We start from the raw sequence: 19,501 nt of genomic DNA, 5'->3' as shown, positions 1-19,501 counted from the left end.
TTATGCCCAGGAGCACTGCCTTGGGTGAACATAAACCCTATGGGGAGATGTCTGATTCCCAGTAGCAGGGAATGACAATAGAGCATAGTTAGCTGGCTCCATCTCCTCCTCTATGCCCCCATGAGATGCTGTTCCTGCCTCCATCACAAACTTCCAAGACAAAGCAGGTGTGGGCTCTTTGCCATCCACCAGTTGATTGCTGGACCCCCCAAAGGAGAGAGTAAACAATGAAAAAGAGGTAGAATTTTTAATATATAGCTGCTGAGAATTTGGAAATTAAGTTATACAATAAAGAAGTATAGCTAATAAACCAACAAAGAAAACACCATGGGATCATAAAAAATGATCCATAAGAAGACAGAAAATAAAGGGTGAAGGAAATAATAAACAGATGGGTAAGTAAAAGACAAATAGCAATGTGACAGATTTAAACCCAACCAAATCAATAAATATATTAAGTGTAAGTAGTCTAAACAACCCAACTGGAAGATTGTCAATTATAACAATTAGAGATTGTCACATTGGATGAAAAAGGAACTATTGATTATATGCTGCCCAAAAAAACTTACTTTAAATATAAAAGGACAAGTAAGTTGGGCTTCCCTGGTGGCGCAGTGGTTGAGAGTCCGCCTGCCGATGCAGGGGACACGGGTTCGTGCCCCGGTTTGGGAGGATCCCACATGCTGTGGAGCGGCTGGGCCCGTGAGCCATGGCCGCTGAGCCTGGCGTCCGGAGCCTGTGCTCCACAAGGGGAGAGGCCACAACAGTGAGAGGCCCACATACAGCCAAAAAAAAAAAAAAAAAAAGGACAAGTAAGTCAAAAGGAAATTTATAACAAAAGATACTAATACTAATCAAAATAAAGTTGAAGTGGCTATACTAATATCAGACAAAATAGGTTTTAGAGGAAAGAATATTACCAGGGATAATGAGGGTCATTTCACAATGGTAAAGGGGTTAATTCATAAAGATGACATAAAATCCTAAATGTTTATTCCCCTAATAACAAAACTTCAAACATGAAGAAAAAACTGATCAATTGCAAGAGAAATAAACACATCTACAATTATTCTTGGAGATTTCAATACCCCTCTCTCAATAATTGATAGAACAAGTAGACAGAAAATCAGTAAGAATATAGAAGATTTGAACAACACTCTTAGCTAACTAGACCTAAGTGACATTTGTAGAGCACACCATCCAACAACAGCAAGACACACACTCTTCTCAACAACATAGACCATGTTATACCATATTCTGAGCCATCAATAAATTCAGAAGTGTTCAAATCATGAAAAGTATGTTGTATGACCACAATGGAATTAAATTAGAAATCAATAACCGAAAGTTCTCTGGAAAATCCCCCAATATTTGGAAACTAACTAATGGACTCCTGCATAACCTATGGGGTAAAATAAAGCAAAAAGGAGTGAAAGTAAAAAAAAAAAATGTATCTGAAGAGTGGTATAGAGCTAAAGCAATACTTACAAGGAAATATATAATACTAAATGCCTATATAAGAAAAGAGAAAACTTTCTAATCAATTATCTCACCTGTTACCTTACAAAACTGGAAAAAGAAAAGCAAATGAAATCCAAAGTAAGCAGCAGAAGAAAAAATAGTATCAGAGCAGAAATTAATAAAATAAAAATAGAAAACAATCGAAAAAATCAATGAGATCAAAAGTTGGTTCTTTGAGAACATCAATAAAATTGATAAACCACTAGCTAGACTGGTCAGAAAAAAATAAAAAAGTCACAAATTATCAATATCCAGATTAATATCCAGTTACTTCACCACAGATTCTTTAGATTTCAAAAAAATAGTATGAGAATATTATGAATAACTTTTTGCCAATACATTTGCAATTTAAATGAAATGGGCAAATTCCTTGAAAGAAACAAAACTCACTCAAGGAGAAATAGATAACCTAAATAATCATATATATCTATTGGAGAAACTGAATTTTTAATTAAAAACTTTACCTCAAAGAAAACTACAGGCTCAGATGGCTTCACTGGTTGAATTCTATCAAACTCTTTAAAAAGAAATAATACAAATTCTAGACAAACTCTTCCAGAAATCTGAAGAGGGAGTACTTCTCCACTCCTTCCTGGTGATAAAAGTAACCCTGATAGATAACAAAACCTAAGATATTAAAGGAATAGAAGACTGCAGAACAAAAATTCCCAACAACATTTAGAAATAGAATCCAACAACATATAAAAGAAATAATGATTAGGTGGAGTTTAAACCAGGAATGCAAAGTTAGGTTAACATTCATAAATCAATCAATGTCTGCCCTGCAAACCAGTTCATCTGTATCATTTTTCTAGGTTCCACATATATGCGTTAATATACAATATTTGTTTTTCTCCTTCTGACTTACTTCAGAATAGAGACACAGACATAGAGAACAAACGTATGGACACCAAGGGAGGAAAGTGGCGGGGGGTGGTGGTGGTGGTGGGATGAACTGGGAGATTGGGATTGACATATATACACTGATATGTATAAAATAGACAACTAATAAGAACCTGCTGTATAAAAAATAAATAAAATTCAGAAATTCAAAAAAATCAATGTAATTTACTATATTGATGGATATATTTAACAACCATATGATCATCTCAATATATGCAGGAGAAGAATTTGATGAAACCCAACATCTATTTCTTTTTTTTTTTTTTTTTAGTTTCTGCTTTATAACAAAGTGAATCAGTCATACATATACATCTGTTCCCACATCCCTTCCCTCATGCATCTCCCTCCCTCCCACCCTCCCCATCCCACCCCTCCAGGCGGTCACAAAGCACCGAGCTGATCTCCCTGTGCTCTGCAGCTGCTTCCCACTATCTATCTACCTTACGTTTGGTAGTGTATATATGTCCATGCCTCTCTTTTGCTTTGTCACAGCTTACCCTTCCCCCTCCCCATATCCTCAAGTCCATTCTCAAGTAGGTCTGTGTCTTTATTCCCGTTTTGCCCCTAGGTTCTTCATGACATTTTTTTAAAATTCCATATATATGTGTTAGCATACGGTATTTGTCTTTCTCTTTCTGACTTACTTCACTCTGTATGACAGACTCTAGGTCTATCCACCTCATTACAAATAGCTCAGTTTCGTTTCTTTTTATGGCTGAGTAATATTCCATTGTATATATGTGCCACATCTTCTTTATCCATTCATCCGATGATGGACACTTAGGTTGTTTCCAGCTCCGGGCTATTGTGAATAGAGCTGCAATGAACATTTTGGTACATGTCTCTTTTTGAATTATGGTTTTCTCAGGGTATATGCCTAGTAGTGGGATTGCTGGGTCATATGGTATTTCTGATGGGTGAGAGTCTATCCAATGTGTTGAAGGAACAGCAAAGTCAGTGGGGCTGGTATGACAAGAATGCGGGAGAGGGTAGGCAAGGATAAGATCAGAGAGGGGGCAGGGGAAGGTCACGTAGGATCTTGTAAAGTCTCTGGCATTGTCTTTCTCTCAGTGACATGAAATGCCACTGGGGGGATCTGAGGAGAGGAGCAACATTGTTTCAATTTAAGTGTTAACCAGATCACACTGCTGTACTGAGAATAGACATGAGGGGGCTGGGGACAGAAGCAGAGACTCCATTGAGGGGGGGGCATTTGCAGTGAGGTATGTGATAGATGGCAGTGGTCTGGACAAGGACAGTGGTAGAGACGGTGATGAGAAGCATGCAGATTCTGGATTCTTTTTGGAAGGACGAGTTGAACGTGAGGGATAAAGGGATGAGTCAGAGATGACCCTGGTGGTCCAGTGGGTAAGAGACTCCGTGCTCCCAATGAAGGGGGCCTGGGTTCAATTCCTGGTCAGGGAACTAGATCCCAAATGCATGCCGCAACTAAGAGTTCACGTGCCGCAACTAAAGATCCCGCATGAGGCAACGAAGATCCTGCACGTGGCAACGAAGACCCCGAGTTCCTCAACTAAGATCCGGTGCAGCCAAATAAGTAAAAAAATATTTTTTAAAATAAATATATAAAATGGTTAGTTTAAAAAAAAAAAAAAGATGATCCCCACATTTTCGTCCTGAGCAAATGAAAGGGTGGTGTCAGCATTCACTATGATGATGAAGACCACAAGAGGAGCAGGTTCCAGGGAGGAGGGGTACTGGAGATCAGAAGGTTGGTTCTGAGCATATTAAGTCTGAGATGGCTAACAGAGGCTTACGTGGAAATATTATGCAGGGAGGTAGAAAGACAAGTCCGTAGAAAGAAGTCCAAGGTGAAAACAGAAATTTGAAAGTCATCAGCTTATGAATGATACTAAAACTCAGTAGTGGGTGAGATCACCAAAGGAGTGAGTGGTGATAGAGAAGAGGTCTAAGGACTGGGCACCCAACACTTAGAAGCTGGGGAAATGAGAGCCTCCCTCCCTTGGGATATTAGCCTCATAGTGTATGCCAGGTACTGTTACAAGCACTTGGAACTTTATAGCTCATTTAATGCTCAACCTGTACATTAAGTACTATTATTATTCATACTGCAGACTGATGAAACTGAGAGACAGAAAGTTGAAGTAACTTGCTAAGGGCAAGAAAAATTGTAAGACTAGAAACAAACAATATTGAAGGGAAGACAGCAGGCCTCAGACATATTGAGATGAAGACCAAGAAAAATTGACTCATACTATATGCAGGCAAATGGAATGTGCTAAAAAAAAAGCTGCTTATGTTACATGTTTTCAAGAATAAAATTCATGGTGACTATGCAAAGATGTTAAAGCAAAAATAAAAAGGAAGAAACATAGTGTGAATTCACCAGTGAAGGATCCATTCTGGAAGATAACACAACGCCAAGAAACAGGAAAAAATCCAAGTGTTTTGGATTTAGGAGAAAAAAATAAGAAAAACACGAATTCAATGAAATGAATATAAGTCATCAGATGAGACAATAAAATGAGATGAAAAATGGTCATTAAAGAGCTAAGAAGGGCTTCCCTAGTGGCGCAGTGGTTGAGAGTTCGCCTGCCGATGCAGGGGACACGGGTTCGTGTCCCAGTCTGGGAGGATCCCACATGCCATGGAGCGGCTGGGTCCACGAGCCATGGCCGCTGAGCCTGCGCGTCTGGAGCCTGTGCTCCACAACGGGAGAGGCCACAGCAGTGAGAGGCCCGCATACCACAAAAAAAAAAAAAAAAAAAAAAAAAAGAGCTAAGAAAAAAAATTGAGGAGCAAAATAACAATTCCAGAGTTAAATAATTTTGAAACAGCAAGAAACAAAATTAACATACCTAAATACTAAACTCATCATATTCAGGAAAACTTGAGGTAATTCACAGAAAACACAGAGGGAAAAGACAAAGTTGAAATGATGAGGAGGAAGATAAAGATATGGAAGATAGAAAATGATCTGACATATGGGTCCTTGTGTCCTCGAAGGAGATACTACAACACATGAAACAGAAAAAGATATTTACTAATATGAAAGAAAAGGAATAAAGGACTGTATCAGGAAATTGAAAGGGCAACTTGGGTTCTGGGAAAAAGTGATACCAAGCTCTTAATCCTGAGATGTATTTCAATGAATTTGCCGCACTTCAGAATAAGAGAAAAAGGTCTTACAAAAGTGATTCACTCACAGTGCACGTGGCTGGGGGTGGGGGGCGGTGGCGGGGACACTGAGAATCAGGCAGTATTTAATGCAAGAAGATGGTAAAACAATGTCCATAAGGCTCTGAAGAAAAGAAAGTGGGACCCAAGAATTTTCCACCAAACAAGTTATTGTTAACACAGAGGCAACAGACAATGTCAAACATATAAAAACTCAGGGAACATAATATCCATAAACCCTTCTTGTAAATAAAAATGAAACACACTCAACCAAGAGATGAATCAAAAGAGTTCAGAAATGGACCATTTCTGGCATCAGAATTCTTCTTATAGAGGGAATTTTCCCTAGAAAAAAAATACTTTGATAAGATTATGGGGGTAGTATAGTACTTCCCACCTTCACAGACTTTTCCATATCTGTATAACATCCCTGTTTTTAACTTAATATGTTTCTTTAAAATAACTCAGGCTTTAATTTAGATTTATTTGTTTAAAAAAGAAACTTGCTATCATAAGCCTAAAAGAAAAATTGGCATCACTTACAATAAATAGAAGATAGCCAAGCATAAAAATAAATGCACTGAAACCAAAACAATGTTATTAATATCTAGCCAGATACTCTTGCCAGCTTTCAACGAGCTGAGCTGAAGCCTGCTTTCTCTTTGATAAAAAGGGAGATTGGTGTTAAATGTTACGTGCCTATTCCCACCATACAGAGACTTTCTCTCTGACTATTGAGCCTTCGTAATAAACAGAGTGTCACGTCTCATCGTGTGATTCCATTTAATTGAATGCTATGTCCTTATATCACCTACATCACTCACTTTGGGAAACACAGGTAGAAGAGGACGAGATTCTGTGATCACAGCAAATGGAAAACCATCGTGCTTGGGACAGTAAGAGGAAACTATTTTTGTTCCTCCTAAGAAAGAGAAGAGAAGACACAAAGGAAAAGAAGAAGAATGGCTGTATTAGTCTCCTAGGACAGCCATAACAAATTACCACAAACTTCTTGGCTAGAACAACAGAAATTTGTTTTCTTGCAGTTCTGGAGGCCTGAAGTCCAAAATCAAGGGGTTGGCAGAAACACCTCCCCTCCGAGGTCTCTAAGGAAGGTTCCTTCCTGGCCTCTTCCGACTTCCAGTGGCTCCAGGCGTTCCTCATCTTGTGACCACACAACTCTGATATCTGCCTCTGCCTTCACATGACCTTCTCTTCCTTCTTCCTATGGGTCTCCCTTCTGTGTGTCTCTTATAGGGACACTTGTCATTGGATTGGGGCCCACCTGAAGCCCAGGATGACCTCGTTCCAAGATCCTTAACGTAATTACATCTGCAACGTAATGACATCTTAAACATGATTCTTTTTTCCAAGTAAGGTCAAATTCACAGGTTCCGCAGAGGTTGAGACATGTCTTTTGGGGGTCATCATTCATTCCACTACAAGAAGATGAAAGCATCAGTGCCGTGCTTATAAGATGGGAATTTATTTGGATGAAATTTCCTGGTGGCTAGTCAGCAAAAGGAGGATTTGAACACAAGGATATCAAACGTTCCATTTGAAATTATTTAAATTGCTATAATGTAAAACCATCCTCTCTTTTTCCTTAAACTTTCAGTCAGGCTATTACAAAAACACACCCATACACACATATTCACACACACACTGTTTTAAACTCTCCTGTTTGTATGTATGTATGTATATTTTTATTCAAAAAGGATTATAAGAGAGTACTAAGAACAGTTGTACACCAACAAATTGGAAAACCTAGATTAAATGGACAAAGTTCTAGAAACACTACCAGGACTGAGTCATGAAGAGAAAGAAAATTTAAATAGACCTATAACTCGTACAAAGATTGAATCAGTAATCAAAAACCTCCAAACAAAGAAAAGCCCTAGACCAGATGCCTTTACTGGTGAAATCTATCAAATATTTAAAGAAGAACTAACACCAATCCTTCTCAAATTTTTCCCCCCAAAATTGAAAAGAAGTGACATTTCCTAACTCATTCTGTGAGGTCAGCATTACCAAGGCAGATAAAGGTATCACAAGAAAAGAACACTGCGGACCAATATTCCTTAACAACATAGATGCAAAATTTTTTCACAAAATACTATCAAACCAAATTCAGCAGCACATTAAAAAGATAATTCACCATGAACAACAGAATTTGGACTTCACTAAAATTTAAAAAAATTTTGTGCATCAAAGGATACTATCAAGAGCATGAAAAGACAACCCACGGAAAGGGAGAGAATATTTGTAAATCATATATCTGATAAGAGTTTCCTATCCAGAATATATAAAGAATTCCTACAGCTGAACAATAAAATGACATACTCAATTTAAAAATGGGCAAAAGGGCTTCCCTGGTGGTGCAGTGGTTGAGAGTCCACCTGCCGATGCAGGGGACGCGGGTTCATGCCCAGGTCCGGGAAGATCCCACATGCCGCAGAGCGGCTGGGCCCGTAAGCCATGGCCGCTGAGCCTGCGCATCCGGAGCCTGTGCTCCGTAACGGGAGAGGTCACAACAGTGAGAGGCCCGCGTACCGCAAAAAAAAAAAAAAAAAAAAGGACAAAAGACTTAAACATTTCTCCAAAGAACATAAGCAAATTTCAAATAAACACATGAAAAGATGCACAACATTATAGTCATTAGGATGCAATCAAAACCACAATGAGATACCACTTTGCATCTACTAGGATGGCCGTACTTTTTAAAAAACAGAAAATAAAAAGGGCTGGCAAGGATGTAGAGAAATTAGAACTATCGTGCATTGCTGGTGGGAATGTTAAATGGTGCAGCCACTGTGGAAAAAATTTGGCGGTTACTCAAAAAGTTAAAACATAGAATTACCATATGACCTGGCAATTCCACTCCTAGATATATATTGAAAAAAAAAAAAAAAAAAAAGAAGGAAAAGAGGGACTCAGATACTTGTATGCCAATGTTCATAGCAGGATTATTCACAATAGCTAAAAGGTGAAAATGATCAAAATGTCCATTGACTAATGAACTGATGAGCAAAATGTGGTATACCCATACAATAGAGTATTACTCAGCCACAAAAAGGCATGAAATTCTGATACATGTTGCAACTTGGATGAATCCCGAAGACATTATGTTAAGCCAAATAAGTTAGACACAAAAGGACAAATATTACATGATTTCACTTACATGAGTATGAAGAACAGGGAAACTGACAAAGACAGAAAGTACATTATAGGTGACCAGGGGCTATGAAGGGGGAAGGGAGAGTTATTGCTTAATGGATACAGACTTTCTGTTGGGGATGATAAAAAGAGTTTTAGAAATATTTAGAAATAGATAGTGGTGATGGTTGCACATGTGAATATAGTTAATGCCACTGAATTGTACCCTTAAAAATTGTTTGAAAGGAAAATTTTATGTTATATTACCACAATAAAAATTAAAATAAAAAAAAAAGTGATCGTCCTCCACAGCAATAAAAAAGAAGGAATTACTGATACACAAAACAACTTGAATGAATCTCAAAAACATAATGTTAACTGAAAGGAGACAGGTATCAAGACATCTAGAGAAAAGAGAGAATATGATTCAGTATGATTCAGAAAGAATACTCCTGGCAAAGGCTACAGGCGGGGAGGGATTGAATACAAAGGAGCATGAGGGAATTTTGGGGGGAGTGATAAAAATGTTGTACATTTTGTTTACGGCGGGGGTTGCATGACTATCTACATTTGTCAAAACTCATTGAACCGTACACCAAAAAATATTCGTTTTGCTCTATGTAAATTACACTTCAATAACCTGATTTTTAAAATACTCCTTGCAGAGATGCCGGCCTATGCTGGTGGAAAGCCACGGCTGCACTAGTCCAATCTCAGCGGTTAACCTGTTCTTGTAATTTGATTCTCTTCTCATGCAGCCCAGCAGCCATGCCCACTGATGGCTGTGAGTTTGAGAGCTCTTGGCTGGATGGCTTTTTTTTTTTTTTTTTTTTTTTTTTTGCGGTACGCGGCCCTCTCACTGTTGTGGCCTCTCCCATTGTGGAGCGCAGGGTCCGGACGTGCAGGCTCAGCGGCCATGGCTCACAGGCCCAGCCGCTCTGTGGCATGTGGGATCTTCCCGCCCATCACTGACGCTGCGCCCAAATCCTGCCACACTGCCCAGGACTCTCAACCACTGCGCCACCAGGGAAGCCCTGGATGGCATTTTTAAATTCCCAACAAGTTTCTAGGTTGGGGAAGTTTCCAGCTCTGGAAACTTGGTGAATGGGAACCTGCTGGCTGGTGATGGAGGAGACCGGGAGGTGATGGTTGGTTGGAGGCTGGAGGCCATGGACCCAAAGGCAGAGCAGGGCAGGGTGACAGAGGAGGAGAAGGGGCCCTGAACTCCTCATTCTTCCTTTCAGAGTCCCTCTGCTAAAAAAGGGGGAAGTCCTCCTTTCTGACAATCCTGCGTCAAAAGAGTCTTTGGCAGCTGTTCCCCTCAATCAGGCGAGGACACGTTCCCTCCTGGCTGAGGTGCTTGTGTCTCTGATACCCTCGGAGTGAAACAGATGCACTTCTGGTGTCAGACCCATCACTGACGCTGCGCCCAAATCCTTCCACACTGCCCAGGAACGGTCACTGCCTGTTCCCCTGCCGTGGCGGGGGCGGGGGCTGTCCAGCCCTGTCACTTGTTTCCTCTCCCCTCCTAATCCCGCCAGCCCAGCAGGGGCTGCTGGGAGCAGGCCACGGGCTTACCTCGCCATGGGAAACTGCCCTCCCGCTGGTCCCAGCCAGGAAAGGTAATTGCCTTGGAAGAGTTGTACTCAGCTCCAGGCGGGCATGGCAGGAAACTCAGCCGACTCTCCCAGCACCGCTGGCTCTCCCCTCCAGATGTGCCTGGGACCCGGGGATGCCTTGGGGGCAAACTGGGAAAGAACAGGAAGGAAAACGCGCGAGTGCCAGGCAGCACGGCCCTTCCGTGGTAAGCAGAGACGCTGCTGAAGAGTTTGCGTGACTTGGTCCGCATCCGACACCACTGGGTTTAGAATGGAGCTTGGAAATAACCCAAGCCAACCGTCTCATCCGTGGCATCTTACTCCTGAGGCAAGTGCAGCCCGCGGGGGGTGACCTGATTTGCTCAGTGTCATGACGGGTGCCTGGCAGAGCCAGGACTGGAATGAATGCTCCCGGTGGATCCTGTCTCACCTCAAAACCGCTGGCGGCTCCCTTTTCTCCCAGAGTAAAAGCTGGAGTCCTTAAGGTGGTCTCCACGGCCCCCTCCGCCGCCTCCATCCTCTTGCTCCTCCCCGCGCCGCCCTCCGCCCTAGCGGTCCTGAGCACGGCGGGCGAGCTCCACGCTGCACCCCCCGACATCAGCATCACCTGCCTCCACCTCCTTCGGGTCTTGGCTGAGTCTCACCTTTTCAGTGAGCCTTCTCCCAACACCCCGTTTCACAGTTCAGCCCATCCCCCTCGCCCCTCTGGCGCTCTGATCCCCTCACCCAGCTCTACTTTTTCTTCTTTCTGAAGTACCCACATTTGCTCCCAACACCCTGTTTTTGCTCCAGGCTCTTCAAAAGTGGCAGTTGGGTTTTTTGGTCTCTTTGTATTTTTTGTCCAGAATTTGCCCCCAACTGCGCATGCACACAGTTATTTTTAGTCCCATAGAGTTTCTTCATATTTAGTTGCTGGAGGAGAGGTGTGTCCAGGTGCAAGCACTGCAGCCCTGCAGCAAAAGTCCCAGGTCCCAGCCGGTCTGAACCCAAGCATCTACAGAGGTGCCTAACTCAGCCAGTATTTGCTGAATGAATGATTAAATGAGACTTTTAAAGTGCCCTGTGCTAGATATTTACTCGTCTTTCTAAATCCCCCCCAGAGGCTTAATATAAAACTTACCAAATGATACACCTGCTTTTTAAATTTAGTCCCCGAAAAGGGATATCTATGACTGAAGCCCAGACATTCCTCACCCATCCAGGACCTCAGTTGGATGAAGAGGTGCTGTATTTTTGAGTTAGAAAGGGCTGGCACTGTACAGCCGTGGTGTTGGTGGGCACGGGACAAAACACCTCATTGGGCAACAAGGTGCCCATGCAGCTGAGCTCCCGTGGCCCTGCCATGGGACTTGGAATGCTTCCCACACTTACTTCTTTTGGAGGTGACACTGGAGGCGCAGTCATATATTCAAGCAGCTGTTGTCAGGCCAGAATTTGCGATGGGTCCCGGGATCCCGTTAAAATGCACGGGCTTTTGTTTCGCTTTGATTTCTAAAGCATCAGCCTAGTAGGTCCTCGTCATTCCACTGCTGCTTGATACTTGGTGAGTTTATCTGATTGACGGTAAGCAGGCTGCAGAGGGAGTTAACGTTTACTGAGCACCTGGCCTTGGTTTCCACACACGTTATCACCCATCATCCTCCTAAAAACCCTGTAATGTAGGTGTCATCTCCATCTTCTAGTTTAGGAAACTGAAGCTCAGAGAAGGCAAGGGACTTGCCTAGAGTCGTGGCTAGTTGGGGAGAAGGCAAAAGATGCAAAGTCTTGTTCTTTCTAATCTAATACAACAGGCTTTCTTCTACAGGGCACTCAATAAACATTTATTACAAGAATAAATAACTGAAGGCCCAAGAATCTAAAGGACTGAAGCAGAGATTAGGTAGCTTTGAAGAGAGAGGAGGGGTAAAGGAAAGGCCAGAGCATTGAGAACAGGACTGTCTGGGACATGTCGAGTGCACATATCAAGGGAACTGGTAGGAGATGCTGACCAGGAGCAGGTGGGGAAGGAAAGTGGGGAGGTGTGGTGTAGCCGATCTGTCCACTGGGCTCTTCTGCTTGCCGCTTCCCTAAGAAGCAGCATCTCATTCCACCCACCCACTGCCTTTTGTGGCTCTCATGTTTTCAGTGCGTTTCTCATTCCAGCCTCAGAACAATCTTGTGGGGTGGTATTATCTTTCTTATTTCACAGATGAGAAAACTGAGGCTCAGCAAGCCCAGATAACTTGCTCAAGACCACAGGGTCAATTTAGTGGCAGATCTGGAACTCTGTTCAAGTCTTATGATCCCCAAAGTCCAGTGTTCTTACCTTTCCTAAATAAAGAGAATCGTATCCCATTGTAACAATAAGTAGCAGCCACACTCAGAGGGAGAGGAGCCCAGGGAGGGACAGTAATATGTCTAAGACATTTTGACATATAAACTCCTGGAGGGTAGGGCCTAGCACTATGTACAAAATTTTACAGCGCTCAGCTCAGCTGCCTATACTGTGGAGCACTGGTGCCAAATGGCCTCTGCCAGGTGGCTTGTGTCCTTGTCCCCGAGCCTGGTCCCTCCAGTGTCCAGGTGGGAGCTGAGGGCAGTGTCTATTCCCAACTCCCTGCTTAGGAGGTGGTGGAAACAAATTACAGCCCAGTGGGGAACCAGTCCCTGCCAGGAGCTGGCGCCACAGCTCAGAGGAGTGCCAAGAGAAAAGAAACCTGGTGGTGAGAGACCTGTACACTGAAAACTATAAGACATTGATGAAATAAATTGAAGAGACACAAATAAATGGAAAGATATTCCATGCTTATGGATAGGAAGAATTAATATTGTCAAAATGTCCATATCACCCAAAGTGATCTAGAGATTCAATGCAATCCCTGTCAAAATTCCAATAGCATTTTTTCAAAGAAATAGAAGAAACAATCCTAAAATTGTATGAAACTAAAAAAGACCCCCAATAGCCAAAGCAATCTTGAGAAAGAAGAACAAAGGGGGAGGCCTCGTGCCCCCTGATTTCAAACTATATTACAAAGCTACAGTAATCAAAACAGTTTGTCAGTGGCATAAAAACAGACACATAGAGCAATGGAAAAAAATAGAGAGCCCAGAAATATACCCACACTTATATGGTCAATTAATTTATGGCAAAAGAGCCAAGAATATACAATGGGGAAAGGACAGTCTCTTCAATAAATGGTGTTGGGAAAACTGGACAGCCACAGGAAAAGAATGAAACTAAACCACTACCTTACACCATACACAGAAATTAACTTAAAATGGATTTAAGGCTTGAATGTAAGACCTAAAACCATAAAACCCCTGGAACTATACATAGGCTGTAAGCTCCTTGACATTGGTCTTGGTAAAGACTTTTTGGATCTGACTCCAAAAGCAAAGGCAACAAAAGCAAAAATAAACAAGTGGGACTACATCAAATTAAAAAGTTTCTACATAGAAAAGGAAACCATCAACAGAATGAAAAGGCAAACTACCAAATGGGAGAAAATATTTGTAAATCATATATTTGGTGAGAGGTTAATACCCAATATGTATAAAGAACCCATACAACTTTACAACCAAAAAAAAAAACCTGATTTTTTAAATAGGCAGAGGATCTGAATAGATGTTTTTCTAAAGAAGATATCCAAATAGCCAAAAGGTACATGAAAAGATACTCAACATCACTAATCATCAGGGAAATGCAAGTCAAAACCACGATAACATATCACCTCATACATGTCAGAATGACCATCATCAAAAAAGACAAGAAGTAACGTGTTGATGAGGATATGGACAAAAGGGAGCCCTTGTACACTATTGGTATAAATGTAAATTGATGCAGCCAGTACAGAAAACAGTATGAAGGTTCCTCCAAAAATTAAAAATAGAGCTACTATATGATCCAGCAATTCCACTTCTGAGTATTTATCTGAAGAAAACCAAAACACTAATTCAAAAAGATACATGCACCCCCATTTTCACTGCAGCATTATTCACAATAGCCAAGTTATGAAAACAACCTAAGTGTCCATCGACAGATGAATGGAAAAAGAAGATGTGGTACATATACACAATGGAATATTACTCAGCCATAAAAATTAATGAAATCTTGCCATTTGCAGCAACATGGAGAGACCTTGAGGGCATTATATTAAGTGAAATAAGTCAGACAGAGAAAGACAAATAGTATATGATCTTTCTTTTATGTGGAGTCTAAACAAACAAACAAAACCAAACCCTAAGGCTCACAGACACAGAAAACAGATTGGTGGTTGCCAGAGGTGGAGGGTGGAGTGGGGCAGGAGAAATGCATGAAGGGAGTCAAAAGATACAAACTTCCAGTTATAAAATAATGTGTTCATCGGGATGTAGTGTACACCGTGGTGACTATAGACAACAATACTGTATTGCATAGTTGAGAGTTGTTAAGAGAGTAGATCTTAAGAGTCCTCATCACAAGAAAAAAACTGCTTTGCAGCTCCATGTGGTGACAAATGTTAACAAGACTTGTTGTGGTGATCATTTCACAATATATACAAATATAGAATCATTATGCTGTACAGCTGGTACTAATATAATGTTATATGCCAATTATACCTCAATTTTTTTTAAAAAAATGAAGAAAATAGCTCTTGTTACTCTCTATAGGCCGAAGAGAGAGCTGGGGCATCTGGGACTGGTGGGGCGCTGGGGCACTTTATATACTACAGAACAGCAAAGAAAGGTTAGATATTAGTAGTGGGTTTTTTTCGGGCCGTGCCACATTGTGTGAATCTTAGTGCCCCGATCAGGGAGGGAAGCCGTGCCCCCTGCACTGGAAGCGCGGAGTCCTAACCACTGGACTCCCAGGGAAGTCTCAATTATTAGTGATTTTTAAAGGATGCCTTAAAGTGAAGGCACCACCTGGCCTGAATCAATTAATTTCTAGCTGTGGAGTTTTTGGTGTGATTGAATCTTGGTGAGGAAGAGATTTTGGTTCTGTTGAAGCTCTTCGGTGTTTCCCAAATCACATGTTCACCCATCTCACCAAGGCGTAAAGATGGGTTTGGAAGGAACCTGTTTCGTTCTTTCCCACCTGCCATGGGTCCTGGGAGTGGCCGGCCAGGAGCCTCGGACAAGTGGCCCTTCCTGACCTAAAGTGGACTCGGATGTCTTCCTCCTCGGGTGCAGGAAGGAGGTGCCTGCAGCTGCCTGAGAGGAAGGTGGACCTTATCACAGCGGTGCAAACTGGAAGCAGAGCCCCACATAGCATCAGTTATTCCAGCTATGGATTCTCTACCTCACTGCGCACCTTCACACCCAGCCTAAATGCGGGGAAAACCGTGTGAAAGGGGCTCCTCGGTGACCCATGGGGTTAAAGGCAGAAGCCCCAGGGCAGGCGGGATCACCCACTAAGAGCTCTAGGACATCAGGACTGGCCCAGCTGGAAGAACTCCCCACCCAGCCTCCCTGTGTGGAGGGACCAGGCACCGTGTACCCTCAAGGTGGCCTTGACCTCTGGAGGAAGATGTTGACACCTGCAAGCGCCAACAGAAGGGCAAGGTTTTTCTGGGAGGGCTGCGCTTGTGCCAGGCGTCTCAACCAGGCCCCCTGGCGGTCAGAGGGTTATTTGCAGGATGGGTGGGTTCAAGAACTGAAGGAAGTTCCTCCCCATAGGGGAATTGAACCCATGACCTTAAAGGACACCAAGTCACCTTAATGTCGCTCCCTTGGGAGGCCGTTCTGGCTTGACTATGTTGGGGCTTCTGTACTGCAAGACAGCGTAGTGACAGTGTGCGATCTCCTCTGACAAAGAGGGATAGTGCAGAAATCGTAGTGTAAGCTGTAGAGCGTCTCACCTCATTGGTAGCAATATTATAGAGAGCACAACAGAGGCTCTCCAAATATACTGAATGAATGAATGAATGAATGAATGAATGAATGAACTAGTGGATGAACAAATTCTTCACAGGTTATCCTAAGACAGCCTCTGACTAACAGGTTTGTCCTTAGCTCCTCCCTGCCCCGGCTCTGAGCCCACATGCCCTGGGCTTGCTGTTTACCCAGTTGCACCTGTGATGTGCAGGTGTTTGTCTCGACTTGCCTCTTTTGGGGGTCAGAACTGCCTACCTGGGATGGAGGTCGGGTTCTAGAGCTTGCTCTTTCTGTGCAGGGGCTGGAGAGATTAAAAGATAGAAAGGTGAAAACCCCTAGATTTCTAAACAGTTTTTCTGACAACCCTGGAAGAGCCTGTTACAGTGACTCTGTGCTTCCTGAATGACCTGGAGAGCATTACATGACCTCCAAGCAAAGGCGGAGAGCAACCAAAAGCTGAGATTACTGAAGAGATTAATTTTCCCATACAGAGCAATGTTCCCCCTATTTTTGCATAGGCAGCAGTTCAATAAACAATTACTGCTTGATAATCTTTCAGCTATTTCTCTGTTGGAAAGAAATTAATTGGTCTTCCATCATCTATTGCACTGTAACCTAAAGGTGTGCGGCCCCCGTCCGCCACCTGCTGAAACTTGCTCCTCCTGAGGCTCACTGGTGTGTGGCAGTGACGTCGGCGTGGTGCCCAGCCCCCAGGTTCAGGGCACGAATGGGAGCGCTTGAGCCTCCATGAACACTGCCTCTTTCTTCCAGAAAGCTTGGGGAGTTTGCAGGCACTCTTTCTCACATCTCCTCCCTAAGTGCTGAGAGTCCCGTTTTGCAAAAGTGGTTGAGCAAGATTAACGATGGGGTGGGGGAGCAGCACAGTCTCTCTCCAGGCCTCAGACAAGGGACATCAAGTGTCCTGGGATCTCTTTCTCGCTTTTGCCCCTGAGCAGCACTGTCAGCTCTGTAGGTGGCAAGATGGGGAGGGTGAGGAAGGAAGGGAAGACTCCTTAGATGGCTTGGTTCCCCCAGTCTCAACGACTACATTGTCCCCTCTTTTAAATCATAAATCAACTGTGCCACCTCCTCCAGGAAGTTCTCCTAGATTAAACCAGTCGGACTACCCCCACCCAATGCCCGACTCGCCCTTCCCCCTCAGTGCCCTTTGGTGATTATCTTAATGACAAAGTCTATTGATGGCTAGTTTGTTTTTTTGTTTTCTCATCTTAGGATTTAAGCCCTGGTAGGGCAATAGTCCTGTTTGCTCTGGATCAGATACATCAAGCACTTGTGTGGCTGCAAAGAGTCTTATAGAAGAGCTGGGGTGTCAGCTGGAGTCAGCTGGAGTGGCCGAGAAGAAGGTCAATAAAAGCTGACCATGAGTCAGCACTTGGCATTGTCCCTCTTGGAAAAGCCATGCAGCTGGCATGTGGGTCCCAGGGACAGGCGCTGTCAGGGGCTCACTCCGAGTCCCAGCCCTGTTGCCTCTGCTACGTATGAGTGAGGTCACTTCACCTCTCCCAGCCCCAGGAGCTCACCTGACAAAATGCCTCCCTTGTAAGGCTGTTGTAGGGATTACACGAGATGATGAACGTGGACAATGTTGCAAAGCATGGAGCACTAAGTAAGTAGGAGGATTCCTTCTTACCATCATATGTGTGGTCCTCTCACTCCGATATCCTGTCCTAGAACTGTGTTCAGAGACACCATCCTGCGCCCACCTTAGAAGCAACCTGAAATCCAACATGCTGGTACCATCCCGCCCTCGGTTTCTTAAGGTAGTTTGGTGATAGGATGCTATAACGTCAGATCTAGAACAATCCCCTCAGGTCATTTCACAGGCAGGAAAACGGAGGCCCAAAGGGCTGATGCACCTGAAGTGGGCTTGCCCACTGCTCAGTGCAGCCCTGTCCGGAGCCCATGGCTGCGACTCCATGCTGCACGACAGGGGATTCCTTAGGAAGAGCATCTCTTCTGAGTACTCACCCTGTGCCAGGCTCTCTGCTAAGCACTTTACGTGAATTCTCTAATTCGATCCTCATGCAACTCTGTGGAGTTGGTATAATTATTATCCTCACTGTATAGACAAGATAACTAAAGCACTCAAGCCACCAAGTGCAAGTGTCAAAGCCAGATTCTAAGCAATTCCAATGTCTGTGCACCTCATTTACTACAGTCTGCTGTCTCTATATACTATCTCCTTATAGCCATTCTCTCTGTCTAAATTCCTTTTCCATCAACCATCTCACTGTGAGCTGGGCATTCCCCCAAACAGCAAGATGACCCCAGGCCTGAGTACAGAATCATTTTTTTCAGCTGTGGGAAAAGCGGAGTGAACAATTCAAAAATCTTGCATGGCCTTTGCAGGCCCGATACCATCATTCCATGCCAGTAGCAGAATTCAAATCTATCTGTCACCAAAGAACATTTGCCCATCCCTAAGACAGTCACCAACAAGCTCTGGCTACTGAAGTCTAATTGGCCGCACCACAGAGCATGAAATGGCCTCCAACAAGTGCCGCCCAAACTTCCATCCACAGTCACCTGTTGGGCATCCACCATGGATCGGGAACCGCACTAAGAGCTCAGAACATTCAAAGATGGGATTTCTTTTTTCTTTTTTTTTTTTTTTTTTGCGGTACTAGGTCCTCTCACTGCTGTGGCCTCTCCCGTTGTGGAGCACAGGCTCCGGACGCGCAGGCTCAGCGGCCATGGCTCACGGGCCCAGCCGCTCCGCGGCATGTGGGATTCCCCCCGGACCGGGGCACGAACCTGCGTCCCCTGCATCGGCAGGTGGACTCCCAACCACTGCGCCACCAGGGAAGCCCGAAAGATGGGATTTTGAGACGGCCTTTCATGGCCTACAGAGCACTCTCATCCTAATCCAAATGAAGAGGCCTCTGCAAGGGAGGCAAACAGAAGTACTTGAACAAAGGCACGAAGCTGAGAACTGGAAGACGTACCCGTGAAATAACAAAGAAGGAGTCCAAAGTGGCCGAAGAACAGGGCAGCGCACGAGACCGTCCCGTGCAGATTTGAGGGAGCACAGAGAGGAATCAAGGGGCTGGGGGCCACAGACACGTTTGTGTCTGCCGGCTCGGCACGGCAGACACACCCTTTAAAGTATCACCAGGGCAAAAGACTTGTGAAATGTGTAACCTCTCATGCCTGTACTTTGCCTCTAACTGGAGCTTCGCTGGAGACCATGCCTTAACCTAAAAGAACAAGTCCAGGGAGGGAATACAGGGCTCTAGAGCAGGGGAGCAGGGGCAAAGATTACAAGGTAAGCTCATTAACACCCCTCAAGTGCCAGCATGTTCTACTTG

The sequence above is a fragment of the Mesoplodon bidens genome (genome assembly GCF_964165515.1).
Source record: "Mesoplodon bidens genome assembly, chromosome: 7".
In the NCBI taxonomy this organism is placed as follows: domain Eukaryota; kingdom Metazoa; phylum Chordata; class Mammalia; order Artiodactyla; family Ziphiidae; genus Mesoplodon; species Mesoplodon bidens.
This window is presented reverse-complemented; position numbering follows the sequence as displayed.